Source organism: Halyomorpha halys, unplaced genomic scaffold (assembly GCF_000696795.3).
Source record: "Halyomorpha halys isolate HHAL.00 unplaced genomic scaffold, Hhal_1.1 Scaffold2121.1, whole genome shotgun sequence".
Lineage (NCBI taxonomy): Eukaryota > Metazoa > Arthropoda > Insecta > Hemiptera > Pentatomidae > Halyomorpha > Halyomorpha halys.
The window spans coordinates 39,388-60,016 of NW_027113738.1; the positions used below are offsets into that span (position 1 = coordinate 39,388).

A 20,629-nucleotide genomic window follows, 5' to 3' on the forward strand; every position below is an offset into this window, starting at 1 on the left:
TGTATCATTTTACTCTCGAAAATTATCAGGGAATCTTTATCCATCTACTTTCAAAGAACATTAATCTTCATTACTTAAAAGGTAAGGATTCAACACTTATTAACATATCTTATGTTAATAACTCCATGTGTATGGAATTTGTATAAATAGGCAAGTTTTAAGGCATCACAGCAGTACGTTGACTGTAGAGGAACGAAATAGGCTTGGTTAAGAGTCCTGCCAAAGTATAATTTATACTTTCAATCACAGAGGAGCTTTCCACTAATCCTTCAATTGGACAGTGTAAAAAATTGATGTTCCAGTATTAAAAGGTCAAACACCAGAATTATTATTACACCAGAATTCACGTTTGTACACTTAATTTATTTATTTTAAATCAAACTAATTCATGTTAGTGCTAATATAATTGAATAATAACAGTCATTTCCGATTAATAGATCAATTCACAAATAGAATTATGTTTTATTTGAATATTCCATTTTTCTGACATCCATCATTAGAATATCTTCAGCATTGTTGAAACCTAAAATGATAAATGATTACTAACTATCGAAACAACAAAAACATATAAGATGAAATGTAACAATGAAAACATGTAACAATTTAGGGAATAAATGGTGTTTTGTTGTCAACCTGTACCTGAACTTAATTGACGCGTCAATATTGACAAAAATTTTGTTATTATCAATAATTATTAGCAATATAACAATTTTTAATAGGTTAATTAGGTTCAGTGACAGGTAAAAAAAACAAGAAACTCTTATTTTTTATATTGTCACTTTTAATCTTTCCTTTTTCACCCACTCATATCACACAAATAGGAATAAAAGAACAAGTTAGTTTACACAGTTTTTAAAACTAATGTTTGTTTCTTAAAAAATAAATTTTATAATTAATATTAATTAATATATTGTAGACCGAAATCCCCAAGAAAAAATAAAACAATACTTCCATGGAAAAGTATTTATAAACCAACCAAATCTTAGTAAGATGACTTGAGTGTACAAGTTTAAAAATGACCATCGATAAAATATGTTACTAAAATAGCTAGAACATATATTTATATAAAATAAAATTAATAAAAAACAAATTTACTTATAGTTTTATTTTTGTATAATGAGGTATTTAGGAAAATTATTTCCTCAATAATTATGATTGATGAGTTAATAATTTGAGGATAAAGTTTGTTAAATTTAATAATCATTTTATTTTAAACTTAAAGTTAGTTGTCCAACTGTTTGAAATCCATAATAACTAATTAAAATAAAGTTTATATAATTCATTCAGGATTTTGTTAAAATTGGTTAAACTATATTACTCGACTAACTTAGCTAGTGGTCACTGTTGTGCAAGCGCAGTAGAACGTGGGTTCTCCACATTTTGGGGTTACATATAAATGTAAATTCAATTTTTTTAACATTCTTTTATCTCTTTAAATGAATTTCTCAATTAAAGCAGTCTTTAAATTATCAACAATAGTTATGCTTTTTAATTATTATTGGTTTTGAATAAATTCTGAGATTCTTTAGTTTCACTTGAAGTCAAAACATTTTCTTGTTTTTGTTAATTGATAAAATCCTTGCTTTATCAGCTTGAAAAACAGTTTTATTTTATTTTATCTAAGTTAATTAAATTAAAAGTTGATATTTATTTGGAAACATTTAGTCCTCTAATAATAACTAAAATTTGCCATTATTGCATTTGTTTTTTTTTAATTTTACTATCATAAATTAATTACATTGATAACAAAAAAGAATAATAAGTAATTATATAAATCAAATTAAATATACATGCATATATAATATACACTAAAAATAATTTTTGTGCGTGCTTGAGGTACTCCATAAATTGTATAATAGAATCGAGTTAATTTGTAACAACTTCAACAGCTTCAAAAAAGTTTGTAGGGCGATATAGTATCAATAAAGAATCTAATCACAGTCTACAGTACTGTCATTGAAATATTTCCAATTTTAAATAAGATAAAAGCTTTTTTTTTTGTCAAAAGTTCCACCATTCAAATAAAGCAGCAATATGTACATGAAAATAATTTTTCTAATTTTCAAAATAATTTCTTCTTTAGAAGTGTGCAGAAGATTGATCATACAGACATTTAGTTAGATATAAATGGTGTTTAAATGAAACGAGAGAGGAATTTTGACGATTGGAGATGTACAGGGAATTCCAAAATATGATAGCACGAATGAGAAAGAATTTTCAAAGGAAGCAGTTCTATAGAGCAACATTTAAAAATGTTTTGATTGAGATATTGAAATTAAGAAGAAAATAGAATAACGCACGATGTGGAGGTAAAAAATATAGCATTTTTTGATGCAGCGAGAGGGTGTTGTCAGAAATGAGGTTAAAGTCACCATTGATATAGCGTCAAGTAACACCGAAAATAAATCTTATCAAGTAATTAATTAGTATTTTTAGTCTTATTTCTTTCTCGCCTAGCACCACACTATGAGAGAATACTTGAAACACTCAGATAGGAGAATACTAAAAGATGGTGGAAACTTTGGGGAAATGAATTATGGAACAATAGGAGCTTTTTGAGGATTGAAATGTATTTTCGTGAGATTTGTGCCACGTGAGGCACAGACAAATGATTGTATGTGTATACTCAAACGAAATAGGAATGTTGCTAAAAAAAATTAATTGAGATTATGGAAGTGCATTAAGGAATTAAGGAAGGGTTTTGAATCCATGATTGTTGCCCTAGCATAAGTAATTCAAACGTATTTGCTACTATAGTAATTTCATGGATTTAAAATATTTATTAAAGAGAAAAGTTTTTAATTAAGAAAGAATTACATAAATTGGAATCATGAATCAAATCCAAAGAGTGGTAAGAATCATTATAAAGCAACAAAGATCTCTGAGAGATCGTTGGCACTGATGAGGTCAATAAACAGTTAATTAAGAGCCATTATAAGTTATTTCTGACTCAGACGAAGGCATACAAGTTTCAGTCAACTTCCGCTTTCCCCCTCCCCTCCCCCCATGGCAGTAATCAGTTCAAGAAACGCCAATAAATGGTGCCCATAATTAGGGAGTTTTATTTAGCCCTATTCACTTCCAATCATTTAAGCATTCTATTATTTGATAAATTCCCGTTTCGCGATAATCAATGCCACTTTTAACGAACTTTTTAAGGTTTAATAACATTTCTTCTTTTGTTACTTTTATTTCTTATTTTGTCAACATTTAATTCTTATCTCTGTGTATTTGTTGTGAATGTGCCTTCTGATCTCTATTACCATTGTCCATACATATACGACATGAAAAATTAAGAGGGAACTCCTCAAATGAATAGACCATTACAACCACATATCCATATATAGACATTCTCACGTAAGCAAACAGCTTAGTTATTGTTTAATGGACTATATAATAAATATTTACAAATGAAGTACATTGTACAAATATCTTAATAAAATTATACCAATTTAAAATTAATTCAATTAATTTTTTTTACATTAATATGACACAATGTAACTATTAATTGTTATCATAATGTTAAATAACCATTAATTAAGTATATAATTTTAATAAATCATATAAAATTAAACTATTTGTAAGCATAGCATGCAATTCAGCTTATTTCACTGGTTAAAACCTTGTCAAACTTATGGATTGAATTAAAAAAAAAAAAAAAATTTTTTTTTTTTCCAGCTTGGTGTAGTAATAATTAAGTGTTTTTTTCCAAGATTTTTGACAACACACGTATTTTTTAAACAAGCAACTCTCTTAGAACGCAGTTACTAAATCGTTTGCTTATTAAATAATTGCTTTCGTTTGATAATTTTTATCCTATAATCACATAATTGCACAATCTTGAAATAACTTCTTTAAAATGATAATACTTCATGATATATAGACAATTTATATTAATTTCTTTAAGAAAAAATGTTGATTGAATAAATTCAAATATTTGTAGATACTCATTTCCTACAATAATGAACCACTCTCCAACTGATACAACGACAAAGAACTAGAGATTAACCAAATTGTGTAAGTTAAAAATAGCAGAGACTCCAATTATGTGTAAAACCATACAGTAAGATGAACTAATCGTTTCTTCTAATCTTCTGAATTATATGCCATATTTGATAAATTAATCATAGCAATCAACATTGACTGTTATTACTACTATCCTATTCAAGTTTCTTTCGAAGAATTCATAGACCCAACTGTTCTGAAGTGCCTCAATTCCGTCGTCTTGTTTTTTGTTGAATTTTAATAGGGTTAATTTCAAGGGAAATGGGGACAGTTTCTGCTATAGAATCTCCCTTTTTTTCAACCTTCCTACCATCTGCTAGCTTCCTAGTAATATTTAGCATTTCCATGAAGTTACAGTCAACAGAGATTTAATAAACATTAATTTTTTTCTACCTCACAGTAATGAAAATAAAAATAATCTGTATTAAATATTTTTATTTTTTGAAATTAATAATTAATAATTTGCAGCAATGTTCGAGGTTGAAAAAGAATACAATAATATAATTCTTATTGCAATTTATTATAGAAATTTCCTTTAAGTGATTTACAACAGCTAAATTATAATTATATTTTTATACAATCATAATTTAAATTTTTTTAATCTAACAGATGTTTTGTGTTAAAAAACACATAGGTTAATGACATCATTGGTTATGAACACCATTTATTTCCTATTTTATTTTGCTAATTCTGATTTCAACTATTGCTTATTATTATTTATTTGTCACTAGAGTGTCTTTAACACAAAAAATACAAAACTGGCTATAGTAATTACAATTTTATTAGAGTTTAGTTATGTAACTCATAAGTTTGAAAAGAAGGAATAATAATGAAAATGTAAAGTAGTTTGAAATTTAAAAAAAAAAGTTATATGATACCGAAAATAATGACATTATGTAATATTTAACCCTATATTTTGTGAGGACCCAAAACGTTAACAGATTAATCTATCATTTTTTTAAACAAAGAATAAATATTTAGGAAGATTTCTTACTATACAATTAGATGTATTTAATGTACTCCACATAAAATTTCAAAAATATATATACAATCAGTTTAAATATTAAATTTAATAATTTACAGAATAAAACATAGAAAGATTTTTTTTCTATATTTTTTATTCATTAATGCGGAATTTATTTATTTTATATTCCTAAATATTTTCTATGTATATGCATATATATGTATGAATATCCAATTTTAATCTTTAAGACTAAATAAAATACCGAATATTCTGTTAAGATGTCATTTTGGCAAGATGTTTACTTTCGCTATGCAGATATAATTTTAAAATAAAATTTGTAATGTTTAATTTTCGAAAAAAAAATCTGGTAACATGAATGTTTTCCATTTGTAGGCCTGAGATGGCCATAAGAAAAACTTTTATTTATTTTAAATGGACGTATGGATTATTTTTTTTTTTATTTTGGCATCAATGTAATTAATTTATTCTTTTCACCAGAAAATATTAATTTGTAACCATAAAAGTTATATTTATTTAGGATTATTTACTGCTAGTACACACGAGGGTAAATATTAAAATTTAAGGGTGTATTAAATTACAAACAAAACAATAGATAATAATAATATATTTTCCAATTAATAAAATTTGATCTAAATATTAGATTAAATATAAATATTATCAATTATAAATATTTGTATAAAATAGTTAGTTAACGTCAGTTATGTCAGTAAAATGTCATGATTTTCATGATCAATACACATAAAAACATAAAGGGGAAGTATGAATATTGTGAGATTTTATTGATATTTTATAAGTTCCTGAACTAAAGAACTGTGAAGTTTAGTTAGAGAAACGATATTTCGTAAAGGCAACTTAGGAAAGCTTTCAGATTCATCCTTACGATTTAGGATATCATTAAGGGTAGCCCTTTTTAAAGCATGAGCTATAAAAGCCCTCCTTCCTTTGTGGTCGATCTAGTGAGAAGCGTTATATCCCCTTTATTTGAATAAAGGAATAAAAAAAAGGAAGAAGAATCCCTTTAAATTTTAAAATATTCGATTTAATTTATACAATACATTATTTACTTTTTTAATTTTTTTTTGGACGTTAGGTCATTTTAATAAGAACTTTCATGTAAAACAAAAAAAAAATCAAAATGTGTTTTAATAAAACACAATATTTCACGAAAGAATTTTTTTTTTATTTGTGACCCACATTTTTCAAAAAACAAAATTATAATTGTGAAGGTATAATTTCATAAATATTACTCAGTTTTATATCTATATATTTTAACCATCCCTGATTATTTATATGATATATTTTAAAACCCTGGAATTCCTAAGAATCAATGTGGTATCTAACTTATTTCTGAAAATACGAATTGTAATTACAAATTTACTAAATAAAAATGTGAAGAAAGGGGTACGCAATTCGAAATATGGTTTAATTATATATTTGATACTGATTTAAAAAAACAAATTATAAAGTATAGGTTTACTAAAATTTGCTGTTCACAGCCACAGAAATAGTCGAGGAAAAAAATATATATAGTTTTACTTTCTAGGAAAAATATTGTGAAAGTCTAGTCGTAAAAATTATAAAGTATTTCACAAATTAACAAAACTGGAATAAATTACAGAAAGATGATAAAAAAATGTTAATGCTTATGAATGACTAAATTCCATTAAAAAATAATGGTGAAGAAACAGTCGTAAAACTTGTGAATCATTTCATGAATGAACATTATTGGAAAAAAGTATCAATGAAATTTTTATTTATATACGACACGAAAACGAAACGATTCAATGAACGAAAGTCTGGGACTAACTTTTTTTTTTACGTACAATTAAAAAAAAAAACTTTCTTTATTTTTTTAAATTTCGATCCGGTGATTCAATGGAAAGAATCTTGAAACCAGTATGATAATCCTTTCTCTCAAAGACCGTTTACCATTCCTCTAAAACCACATATTTCACCTTTATGAAAAAAAATCTAAAATCAATCATGGATGGTATTTGAAATATGGAAGAAAGTATTTAGAAAATTATTGAGAGAATACCATAACTTTTTAGGATACCCTATATTATATGTTTGACTCAGGATATGGCACTTTTGATATTTACTTTGTACAAAATTTCGATCATAAAATAAATTATCACCACAAAGATACAATTTAATTCATTTTAATTTGTATTTTAAACATGCCTATGGATATGATTCTTAAATATTTAGTTATATTCTGTTCAAATCGATACTATAGTAGATCAGTCTCAGTCTTGGACATCATTATGTTTTTCATATCTAGAATTAATTAAATTCAAAACTATATATCGAAGAAAATATCAAGAATCTCTCGTTTATATAGAGGATCTCAAAGTATAAACATGTCTGTAATTTATGAGCAGTAGAATTTATATCCTTGCTATCCAGTAAAGTTTTAATCCATCAAGTCCATACTAATTAATAGAGGCTAAGTCAAGAAGTATGTTCTGCAGAGATAATTTTGAAGTTGGACCATTGTCTTTTGGCAGCCAAAATAATCAAAATAACTTTCAACCTAGGCCATAAAGTGACATTAGAAGTGGGCTGATTTCAGATTGAACAGGAGTTTACATGGTATTTTGTTTGAGAAATATTTCACGATTTATGGTGATATGATTCTTCTGATTTTTTTAACCAGCTACCTTCTGGTTTTAATGAGGAAAATGTGTGTAAGCAGCTTAAAATTAAATTAATTTGGAATGACTAATGATATGTATGAGAGGCACCAGCTGGAATTTTTTAACTTAAAATAATTTCTTTTGTTGGCATGCCAAAGATACCGCCGGACCTATGCAAATATCCATCGGCAACAGATCTAAAGAAATGTACAAATGTATATAGATAACAGATGGTATGCACCCTCTGGGAACGGTTAACCGTGTAGGCAGAGTTAAACAAACAAACAGCCCTTATCTTGCACGTGGCCAGTTTAGACATTAGAAAGTACAGAGAAATAGCCGCCGTAATTGATAACAAATAAACACCCCTTATCTCACACGGGGCCTCTCTAAAAACCTCGGGAAAAATAAAGTAAGCCACCAGAAGCCGGCTTTCTTCAAAGAAGAAACTTTTAAAGATGAAAGGTAGGAAAAAGCCCGACTTTCGTCGAAGATCATTGGACCTTCTCACCCCCTCTGGAAGTAGAGGAACCAATCAAAGGACAGAAATCAAAAGAATGAGGAGTCAGAAGGAGAGGGGAGAAAATGAACAAAAGGAGAGAGATGGAGACCGTTGAGGACAGAGTTTGGGAGAGAGTTGAAGGAAAACAGTCAGGAGTTGGACACAGTCACAGTCGGGGTGGACATAGCCTGAGAGAGCTGGACGGAAGAGACAGAATTTGAGGAGGTCCGGAGTTGAAGGAAGACAAGTTGAGGGAAGCTGAGAGAAGAGAACAGTCTGACAGAGGAAGACAGTCTGAAAGATCATCGGCAGCCGGGAGGCCATATGGACGCTCTTCCGCGACAACCGCCAAGCCGACATATGTACCAAAACAAGTAAGACCTTTTCTGATGTAATTAGAATGGCAGTAGTAGAATTAATAACTTACAGTCAGTATAAATACCAAAGATCCCACTGGTACTTCTCAATTCATTATCTTAGAATTAAAGTATAAGGATACAAGTCCACCATGCTCTCTCATAATAGTATTCTTGATAATGTATATATAATTGTAAATATAAAACATTTAAGAAGGAGTTTACTTTATAATTAATAATCCCTCCATGCCACCTCATATATAATAGCATAGTAAATTGGTGAACACGATACCGTTGGAAAGGAACTCCAATGATTAATTATGATATTCATATCTAGTATACCACGGCGGGGGTTTTCAGATGGTCTCTAGTGGTTGAATTAAATATAGCGCATCCCCTTTCAGTCAGTTCCCATCAGGAACTGATGGAGATACATAATACAAATAAATATAAATACATTAATATATGATTAAATTTCAATATAATACCTGTACGAGGAACCCCTAGTCGGGCTTAGAAACCCCGAAGCCCTGTACACGGCACTAATCAGGAATACTGATTTCCACGAAGCCTAAGCGATGATATTAAATACTGAATTAAAAGAGTTTGTAATTCATTATTAGCTTTGGAAAATCAAATTTATTCATCACAACATATACGGAAGGAAATGGAAATGGAGACATACGAATGAACTTTGTGTTAATAAAATGTTTGTAGTTTTTCTTTGTAAATTAAATTGTTAAGTCAGAAAGTAATAGCATTTAATAAATTACTTTCTTTAGATGGGCACTAGGCAGAACGAAATTAAAACAAGAGAAAAGTTATTTTCGGATCCAGGACTTTAAATGTTATGAGTAAATAAAACTGTGCTGTAAATCTTACAAGAAAGCTTATTGCGCCATCAACTTCCGCCATCTCTACCAATTGACAATTTTCTTTAAATTTATTTTATTTAATATTAAATCTTCTTATAGTAATGGTATTATTTTTATTCTATTATTGGTATTCTTATTAGTTACACAAATTAAAATTCCAGCCTAAAATCTTTTTTTATAACAATGTTATTTTTACTATTGAAATTAACAAAAAATAACGAAAAAGAAAAGGACCTCATATATGTTTACTAGATTTTGATAAGCCTTTTTTAGGTGAATCTAGGCCTTAAAACATTAACTCCTATCAACTCCTCTGAATTTTATTAAAACTAAGCTGTGTGCCGGAGACTTAGCATATACGGTCCAGGTTGTCTTACCAGAAAAGTACAACTACCTTAGGCTGGGGGATGTAGTATCATCACTACCCTCATGATAGCAACATTTGTTCGAATCGGTGACGTTTTTACAAAATATTATAGATTAAATTGCAGAACCTTAGGACTTTACTTGGTGAGTACAATATTTATGTGGATTACTATTTAATATTCATCAAAATCAACCATTCTAATTGTAGAAAGGTTTATTTTACATTTTAAAAATTTTCGAAAATAAAAATTGTATTACATAGATTTTTTAATAATCACTTGTTATTTTACATATAACATGTATCAACTTTTACCCTAAATATGTATTTATTAGTAATTATAAATGTATTCATTTCACTCTTTCTAAGTAAAAATATATATTCATTATAATTTTAAATTTAAAACATATTTCAATTAAGTTTTAAAATTAAGTCTCATTTTTATAATTATGCATTATTTATTCATAACCGAACTTTCCCAAGAGCCGTCCGTATACACGCAACGCCAGGCGGCACAGAAGTAGACATTTTTCCTTGATGTGTGCCAGGGCCGGAACGTGTACGGCGTTACAAAAAGGATGAATTTCTCCTAATTGACTTACATAGGATTTTTTATATATTTTTTGTTTAAAAAAAATCTAAAATGAATATAATAATGTAAAAAAAAAAGAAAGTAGCACCTGGAAACCGTTTTGATTTAATCGAGTAATAAGTCAAGTTAAGGGCCGTTCGTAGCCAAGCGTGTTAAAGCGTCAACTTGACCGCAGCGGCACTGGTTCAAATCCGGATGGGGCTGTTGTATTTTATTTCTGTGGCGGTGCAAAGAAATGAAAACTTGTTAGAATAGGTTGGTAACCTGTAGGTAACTCCCCACCCTCCGTGAGTCAAAAATGACCAGGATCGGGCCATGAAAAAAAACTAGTAAAAAATAGCTATTATCAGGGGAAAACGTTAGTTTATTCCAAAACTGATCCCAGATTGAGATTATGTACCCCAATGTAAATTAAAAAAAAACCTAATTTTTAATATTTATGACAATTGAAAAAAGGTTTTTAGGTTATTGCCACATAATCCAACCCCACTTTGAGCTTCATCTAAAATATTTTCTCCTGATTCACATTTATTGTGTAAGCATTTAAAAACCTCCTATCACATTGGACTAGATTTTTGAAACCTATTTATTTTTTTCAGAACATATATTCATTTTGTTGCATTCTAATGTGTGTTTAAACTTTAAAATAAATTAGTTTATTTAAAAAGTAAATCTAAAATAATGAATAGTCATAAAATGCAATTCACTCTTTAGACCAAATAAATAAATAATAGTTATTACTAGAGGTTTCAAGTATTATTAATAGGCAAAGGATTGTCACGTTTTACTTGAAATGCATTTGTAAATATCTTTGACATTTCATTGAAAGTGAATATGACACTATCTTTTCTACCATTTTCAAGAAATTTTGAATTATTGCTTTTCTCAAATGTATAAAAAGACTTAAAAATTCTAGGTACAATATGATATGATTAATACATGTTTAAACATTACTCCAATATTAACTAAGCCTAATTAGTTTTTGTATTCAATATCACATTTTTCAAATATTTTAAAAGTTTTACAATTATTGTAAATTGAATCGAGCCAATACTTTGATCTTTATATAAAATTTAAGTACAAACCTGCACCTTGTCCTCCAAACTGAAAGACACTTAAAAACTTCAACGTAACGAACTTGATATATGTGCGGATGTGACATTACAAGATCCATATTCCGAGCATGGGAAATCTATTGATGACAAGTAAAATTAGATACATATATAATCAAATAAATTACTGTACAATAATGAATAAAAATATAATAAGTGATAGAAATATAGTATAGTGCAAGCCGTTGAAGTTGGCTCTGGATTTGTGATAAACCTCAACTAAAGATAATTACAGTGAGATTCGACACTTTCGTATTGAACTACCTTTTTTAATTAAAAACTTCTTAATTGAGATTTGATTGCTTACTTCTATAATTCAGACTTTGTGACTAAATAATCTGAACAAATAAGACAATTAGTAAGGTTTAGACAGGTTGTAACAAGTATTTTTTAACTAACAAGTGAATTTTTTCTGTATATAATTTTGTTTTTTTAGTACGCTCTAAGAACTCATACTAAAATAAAATAAAATAACAATAAAAATAAATAAATTAATGAAAAAAACACAAAAATAAATAAAATCTTTCTTAAAATATATAATAAAAGAAGGATAAAGAAAATGAACAATCAAATATTAATAATCCTGACATATTTGACCAAATTTATACTTTCAAGAAACATCTTAAAACTAGTGATTTTTTAAAATCATTGGTTTTGTATTGTTTACAAAAATAAAAGAATACACATATATAAAAATATATAATATTCATTTTTATATTAGGATTTTCTGTTTTATAAATAATGATGAATTAACTATATCAGTCGAAATGTAATATTGTTTACAAAAAAAAAAATATTCAGTTTTTCATTTAAATATTATTTTTTTCTATATTGCTAAAAGGTTTTGCAAGAACATTTTTTTAAAATTAGTTAATGAAAAAAAAAATCTTTTTAGACTTACAATATAGATTTTTTGGCGTTATTTATATAAATCCCTGGATTAAATTTATTATTTTTAAAATAATAATAATAAAAAAAATAAAATGAAATTTTTAAAAAGTCAATAAAAATGGTCTTAATCTACATATTAACTGATGATAATATTAGGACCACTGTAATTGTTGGATGGATAAATATGATCCGTGCAACATTCAAACTAGTCCTAAATGGACAAGGCTGATTAGAGGATAACAGTTCAGCTTCGAGGCCTGAATACTAATGAATGGCCAATCTGGTCGCAACGGGTTTTACGGTAATGTCTTCAGTGACATTTAAATGGGAATTGAATTCCAAACAGAACTTTTTATTGGAAAAACAAATGATGATAAAGAATAAAACAACATTCGATCACAAAATAATAATAAAAAACAGATCAACTTAAATAATTGAGTAATCCAGAAAGTAATTGGATGATCAAAAGGAAATGCAATACTGTTTGAGGCGGTGAGCAGTTTTGTAACTCAATTTTTTTTTTTAATATTGGATTATTAGTTGTCCAGCAGGAGCACGTTTGAGGTAAATGAAATTATTGTTGTGGAAGTTTAAAAAGTGCTATAAGTTAGAATTAAAATGAAGTTAAAAGTGAAATAAAGTTAAAAGTAAAATGAAGAATAATAAGAAAAAAGGATAAAATGAAAATATAGAATGAAAAAGTTAAAAGAACAAAAAAAAATGTATCATTTACTATTTATTATAAATTTACACTACTATGCCTATTCACGGTGGAATGTAAAGAGAGAATCCAGACTGAATGTCAGAGGAGTTCGGCACAAGAAAAGGGGTAAGGCAGGGAGAATCGTTGGCCTGCCTATTTTTCAACGTAGGACTTGAAACAGTTGAAACGTTGTCAGAGACGCGCGAATACAATTGGGTGGTACCATCTTTAGTAAGTCAATACAAATCCTGACAAATGCAGACGATATTGATATCATTAGGAGATCATTTCGTGGCATAAAGGAGTCTTTTCTGGCTCACGAACAGTGGAAGATGGGACTTTATGTAAATAAGAGCAAAATCAAAACCAAAAATATGGTTGCTGCCATAAATGCATCACATCCACACATCTTGATTGGTGACTACACATTTGAATCGGTCCCAGGTTTGATCTATCTGGGCTCCCAAGTAAATGCAGACAACGATATGTCAGTTGTTGTAATGGAGGCAAATTATTTTGGCCCACAGCGGTATATTAGTCGCTTAATCTCCAAGAAAACAAAAGCGACTCTGTAAAAGACGTTGATTCGTCCTGTTCTTACATATGGAGCGGAAACCTGGAGCCTCTCCAAAACAAAGCTGCTGAAAGCAAGCTGCTGGTCTTTGAAAGAAAAGTACTACGTCGCATTAATGGACCAGTGCGCTTAGATAACGATTGGAGAAGGCGGAGTAATGCATTGAATACAGCGTCTAAAATGGGTGGATCATGCAGGCAGGATGGATGAGAGTAGCCCAACCAGCAAAATTATGCTTACGCGTCCAGTAAGAAAAGGAAGAGTTGAATGACCTAAATTGCGTTGGACGGTGGGGTCGACGCAGATAGTAAAGCTCTTCTTGGACTAGCTAACTAGAGAACAGCAGCAAGAGAGAGAGACCAATGGGCGAGACTAATTGAGGAGGCCAAGACTCAGCGATGAGTTGTAGTACTCTTAATGATGATGATACCTATACAATATAACAATTTTAAAAAATTGCCTAACAAGGTATAAGTATGGTGTGTATTTAACAACCCAACACAGTTGGGCAGCATAAATTTTTTTGGAATAAAGTTGTTCTCTCTCCTTCAACACATTTCCCTCCAAATCATTGTCATTTAAGATTACGGTTATTACAAAAGTACAGTTTTAGATTATTCTGTTTTTAATTTTCGGTTTAAATTAGCGGTTTTAAAAACTAAAAATGACAGGCTTTTTGGGTGTTTTATTTTCCAAAAACATAATTTTTCCAATGAAAAAGTGGTAATGAATAGCATCAACCCTCACCGTTGTCATAACAAAAAGGAAAGCAAACGTAGCCGCCCAATCTGCATCGTAGTGACGCGCAGGATAGTTCAAGGGATACGATGAGTACTGGATCAACCTAATTTTTCTTTCATAAAGAAACTTTTGATGCAGACATACTTTACTCAGCTTTGAGTATTGTAGTAAAAGAGGACCAAAATCATTAAAACACACAGGGTTACTTTTACAATACACAATGATCTACAATTAACATTAATGAAATATTTGGATTTGTGTGAAAGTTTTTCCTTCATATGATATATCTAGTATGGCTATTTTATAAACAGCTCATGCCACCGTTGAAGACACAGGATCACTAATTGACCATGAAGAGGATATGGATGAGAAAAAATCTATAAATCACTTGGGTTCTCCGATAATATTACAACATTGTGACATCTTCCAAATAAATAAAAATGTATGTATAAACTTGTTAAACTGTTAACTTAACTAATGTGGAACATATTTGGAGGAAAAGTGGTGTATCTCATACACCCACTATGTTCTTCTCAGAGATATATCCTTAAATTGATAAAAATAGTTAGATAAAGTGATGTATCTCAATTAAAATTGTAAATTTTGATGTATAATCATGAGTTATGAGCCATTATTATAGCTAAGATGTTGCATATTCTTAACACTAATACAATTTGTTTCAATAGTTCATGTCAATGTAGATCAGATGATAAGGTGTACAGTAAAGGGACTGAATTTGCATCTCATATCCTACATCCAACTGACAAGGGCAATGAACTTCAAAAGATTATATATGCAGACGGGGTGGGCTCAGGAAAATGACAGGAGTCATGGTGCCTAACAGCTCAATCAGAAAAGAGATTGGACCTTGGCTGTGGCGTCCAAGGATTTAATTATGAAGGAGGGGGATGAGAAGGGAGTTCCATTTAAGAATCTAGTTCCGTTCGTTATTTATGAAATTATTATTATAATATGTTGTTGTTATAATATATAATAGTATAATAAATTAAAGTTTTTTTTTTCTTCTGAATTAAAGTTTTTTTTTTTTTGCTGAATGATTATGTTTCCCATGACTATTTAGATTAGTATTCAAACAAGGCTCAAATTTGTATTTATAATTAGTCTAATTACTTAGTATTTATTTGTCGTCATGTTGTAGCTCTTAAGATATGTTTGGTAAAAAAAAAAACTGCTATTTAATAAATCGATCATTTGAATTAGAAAAAACATATAATGATTATTTTTTTTATATGTTTTAATTTATATAATTACTTCATTAATTTATAAAAAAAAGTTATAGTTTTTTTATTTTTATTTTGCATTCAAGAAGTTGACCTGTTAGTATCAAGTTAAAACCCAAAGTTGGACTGATTATTACCAATACTTAAAAAATAGACTTTATGTTGGTTCCAACACTTGTTAAAGCTATGGAGCTTGTCAGCATGCGCATAATGGTTTTTCTGCTCCAAATCATGTACCTGGGACATGCGCCCGCCGATTTGGATTCATGTTGGAACGAGCCTTACATCTGATTTATTTATTTTAAAATTGCAATTCAATAAAATTAATATTTATTTTTGTCTGGATAATTATTAATTGTAGCTTCATATAAAAATCCTTTAATTAGGAACGCTTCCCCTGAATCAAATTCTTAAAATTGATAATAATTGCACAATTAATACAAGCTCATTTTAAGAAAATTTGATAAGCGAAATCGCTCAAAGACAATTAGAAACAGAAATGCCTGTCGCACTCAAACCAATTGGTACTTAATATTTCATTTTTTTTTCTTTTTCATCTTTTTCTTATATTAACCTTTTTTTTGTCTATTTGAAGTCAATTATTTATTTTATTAAATCCATAAATGGCATTGTTTTCGTTATTAACTTCACTTTGATCATTTATTAAGAAATATTATATTTTTTATTTATAACATTGTATATAGTTAGAAGTGTATATGTATGAGACTATACTCCACATAATCAAATATTAAAAAAAGTACCTCTTACATTAACCATGTAAGGTCCACCAGGCCGATCTGGTATTAAATTAAATTTAAAAAAAAATTGTTTAATGCTTCAGCACACATACAGACTATCATCTAAGTAACGGGCATCAAACCCATAGTCAGTACCTTCTCAAGCTATAAAACTGAGGTCCGTAGTATTAATCCTGAGCTAATATATATAGATCAGCGCATTTCATATAGTTAAATAATTATCACCTCATATTTTATGATCATTGATTCTCCTATATCAAAAGTCCAGCAATACAGTAATAACAATAAGTATAATAAATTTTGTTAATATTTGCAACTCACCGAAGAAGCGGTTGGTCCTGTAGGCCGTCCTCTTCTCGTTGCATATCTTGCAGAGGAGAGGCCTGTCATCGTGGAGCCAGGAGGCGAGGCAGCCGCCGTGGACGTGGTGCCCGTTCTCACAGACACGGTGGATGCCGTCGGAACGGACGAGGCCGCAGAGGCCGCAGACCGGATGACGCATGTCCCGGTTGGGGTTGTTGAAGCGATGGTTGAAGCGCGGCCCACGCCTCCGCAAACGCTTCCCGCCTCCAGCGCTCATCTCCTCACTCTAATGTATAACCCAAACATCTTTTTTATAACGGCCTCCTTGCCATGTCAACAGGGATTTATCCTTCACAATGACTAATTGTACTGGCTCTACATTTGTCAGCCTCAGGTTTTCCTTTTTTCGTTAAAGTCTCAGTCTATCGTCTTTCCTTCATCAATCTCAATTACGTTTTTTTTTTCTTTTACCAACCACGCTTTTTTTTTCTTTCCCTAAACCACCCGTCATTAACGGCTGTCATGGGGCAGTTAACCCGTCATTGTTTTACAAATTGTTTCCTATGAATAGATATAAATTACTGATGGTAGCTCTTAAGAAGCTAATTAAAAAAAAGAATAATATCAATAGTTTATATTCAATATGAAAGGGAAAATGTGAATGTTTAGCTGAAATCATAATAAATCGTATATTAAGGTGTTGTAAAATCAATAAACAAAACAACTGCTAAGTTTATTTATTTTTAGTCTTTTAGTTTATAAGAAATTTCCAAAAATTAAAAAAATCAATCAAATTAAAATTAACAAATCTTGAACTGTTCTGATTCACTCCTGCGCTGTTTTAAACATTATAAAGAAAAGAAAGTTATCTAGATTAATTATAAAATATCATTAAATGAAGCCAGAAAATACATAAAGAAAAAAATCTAGATAACATTAACAAGACATTTACTAGAATAACCAAAAATAAACAAAAAACTGAGAAAAAAATCCACATCTTCAGGTGAATATATTATATTATTTTTTGATAAATCGTTGCAAAATAGTGATTTAAAAAACAGTTAAGCTGTAGAATCAAATAGAGGAACAACCATGACTAAAAATATTTCTAATTCTAGTGTCTAAACCGTAATAACAAATTTAGACCGATCGACTAGAGATCTATCAACCGGACGGTCGAGGAATTGAAGGGACTTCCACGCTTTATGAAAACATAACTTTAAAAAATTTTGAAATTTGTAGAAACGATGACCCTAACTCAAACAATGGTCGTCACAGAGTCCTTGCAATACACCAGTCTGTGTATTCCAAATCGATACCGATTAAAACTCATCGGCGAAAATTCAACTAAACTCCATTCAACTTCCAACTTGAGCTGTTCTTTATATATACCCCAGGGATCATTTAATAGAAATCCTAGCATTTATTTGACATAATTAGCCAGTTGCCCCATCCTGATCTCATCGTTGGACATATGAACGCATGTAATCCCCAATGGGGTTCATATTCATAGGGCATGCGATAAATAATTTAAAAAATATTCATAGAACTAACTGAACTACATCCTTTACAATAGTGACCCCTTCCCAATTTTAACAAAATTCACAAACCTAAATCCTACAGCCACAAGGCTGTAATGTGAGTGTTGAGGAAGGGTATGAAGCAATGATTAACAGCATCACACAAGCTGCTATAGAATCTGCCTCTCTGAAAAGACCGTCTATCCCATTAAAAACCGTCGCAGGGCAAAACAAAAATCCAAAAATCAATGGCAACCGATAACTTATTTTCTCTGAATATCTAATAGGATCAATAGGAAAAAAAACTTCCTTGGTTGCAGACATCTTTCTAAAATAAAATCAGCACAAGGGAATCTTTAAAATGACGGCAAATTCACACTTCAGTTGTTAAACCCCTTATGTTTTACATATTAAGTACCCACTATTGGACCAGTATTTACTACTGAGGTAACAAACACACTAAGTTATTAAACTATTTCAGAAGATCTAAGCATGCTATTTCCTGAAGTACTCAAAATCCTCTGACGGCTGTGCGTGCTAGATCAGTATCTCAGTGCTTTCAATTCAGGTGAGAAGGCTCGTGTCCGTGAGAGTTTTCCGCAAGCCCGTCATGAAACAATTGTGGAGCTCTAGTTCAAAATGTCTTTTATCCATATCAAAAATGAATTCATTTTCATGATGATGAAAATAAATATCTAGTGAATAAAATCCATTTTTCAATTAATAAAAAATTCAAAACTCTGCAAAAAATCAGTATAATGAAAAATGTATTAATTATTAAAAATATCCAAATTTGGATTTCTTTCCAAAAACTGCACTATTACGGTACAAAAGTTAGAAGTTTTTCCTTCCACATATTTCTTCTAAAATTACATTTCATTTTTGAAATTTCACATACCAGTTAAAGTAATTAATATATTGAAAGGAAATTCCTTCAATTTCTTTATCAAAAAATGCATGCCATGTAAATAAATATAAACTTCATATTAAACGTATTTATGCCAAGAAACAGTTTTGTATTGGATATATATACAAGACGAAATGATAGCTATGAAAAACTATATATGCTTGAGATAAATTTATTTCAGTACGGATAAAAAAAAATACGTTCTGACTCGGAAAAACGGCAAATAAGAAATAAGAGGGAATGAGTGATGTAGCAGATCCCTGGCAGGTCCTAAGATTGCCGATCTCTGGAATGGGATCCGAGGATTAACTGAAAGATGGAGGCTAATGAGTTTTTGGGCCGGCCCTATAATCCACTGTCAGTGAGTTATCCTACTCCTCTCTCCGCCATTGCTAATCTATATCATATAGGCAAAATTCATTTCTCAAACCTGGGCATTACTGAGCGATGTTGACCGTTGTCTCATCTTGATTCAACTCTATTATTTAATTAATATGTCTATACATTTAAATTAAAACACACACACAAAAAACAAAACAAAACGGAAAACTGAAAACATGGAACATTGTTTCCTATTACAACTATTACTATACTATTCCTATTACTATAACTGGTCATACCTGCTTAGAAAGAAAGGCAAAATATATAATATTGACTAGTTGGTTCAGCTTTATTATATTTTTACCCAACTGGTCTCGGGCATGATATTATTTAGAAAACATTTACGTTTTTGAGCTGTTAATAATCCGCCATTATTTTGCATTTTTTTGTGAACACACCAAGATACATATGTAACAAAAAGAATAAAATGAGGTATTATGTAACGAATAATTAGAGTTGTAATTTTAGAATTATATTACTTTCAGATAATATCAAATGAGGATCTAACAGAAAACATCTGAGCTAATTAATATTGTTAATTTATTTGATTATCAGTGACGCGGCTGGGAGAGAAGAGCTCAGATCTTTTGGAGCCCTGTCTTGCCTTCCACACTCAGGTGACAAGGTTTGCCTCGGAGTTTCCCTGCCAGAAAGTAAATATTTTATATAGGTGTGAATGCGTATTTATTTTATTTTTACTTATTTTTTTTTTTATTTAGTCAGATTTGTTTTATCATATTTTATTTATGCAAATTATAAACTGTATTTTCTTTTATTTATTTATTACTGTTAATTTATTTTTTCTTTTAATTAAGTGAATAGTATTGTTGTCATTTACATTTATTTTTTATTTTTTCTCTATTTCCTGTTTTTTATTTATTTTATATATTTTTTTCTTCAATTTATGTATATACTGTGTGAATGAATATTTAAACTCTAATATTGAATACCCTTAATTTTTGGCAGCTTGTATTGATTCTCTTAAATGAGGCGTTTGGTTTCAAAACCGGTTACATCCATTTTTTCCAAAAATTTTTTTATTTTATTTTTTATAAGTTTTTAATGTTAGAAATGATGTGTTAGACGCGTTTGTTTCAAAAACGTCTAGATCCTTCTAAAATCAATACTAAAAGATTCCATTTCTCATCAAAAGCGGTTCCATCCAAACTTCACCAATCGG

General features: G+C 29.6%; 1 long non-coding RNA gene across 2 annotated transcripts in view; it reads right to left on the bottom strand.

The window, feature by feature from the left end:
- Positions 1-442: 442 nt before the first annotated feature.
- LOC106691160 (uncharacterized) overlaps positions 443-20,629 on the bottom strand; it is a 24,645-nt gene continuing 4,458 nt past the window's right edge. Inside the window, exons 2-4 of one of the 2 annotated variants that reach the window (XR_001344740.2) lie at positions 16,660-16,927; positions 11,404-11,510; positions 443-523 (exon numbers count right to left, since the gene is read on the bottom strand). This is a non-coding gene — a long non-coding RNA (uncharacterized lncRNA). Of the gene's footprint in view, positions 524-11,403; positions 11,511-16,659; positions 17,203-20,629 lie in introns of both variants that reach the window. The other variant, XR_001344739.2, reaches the window with a different exon arrangement.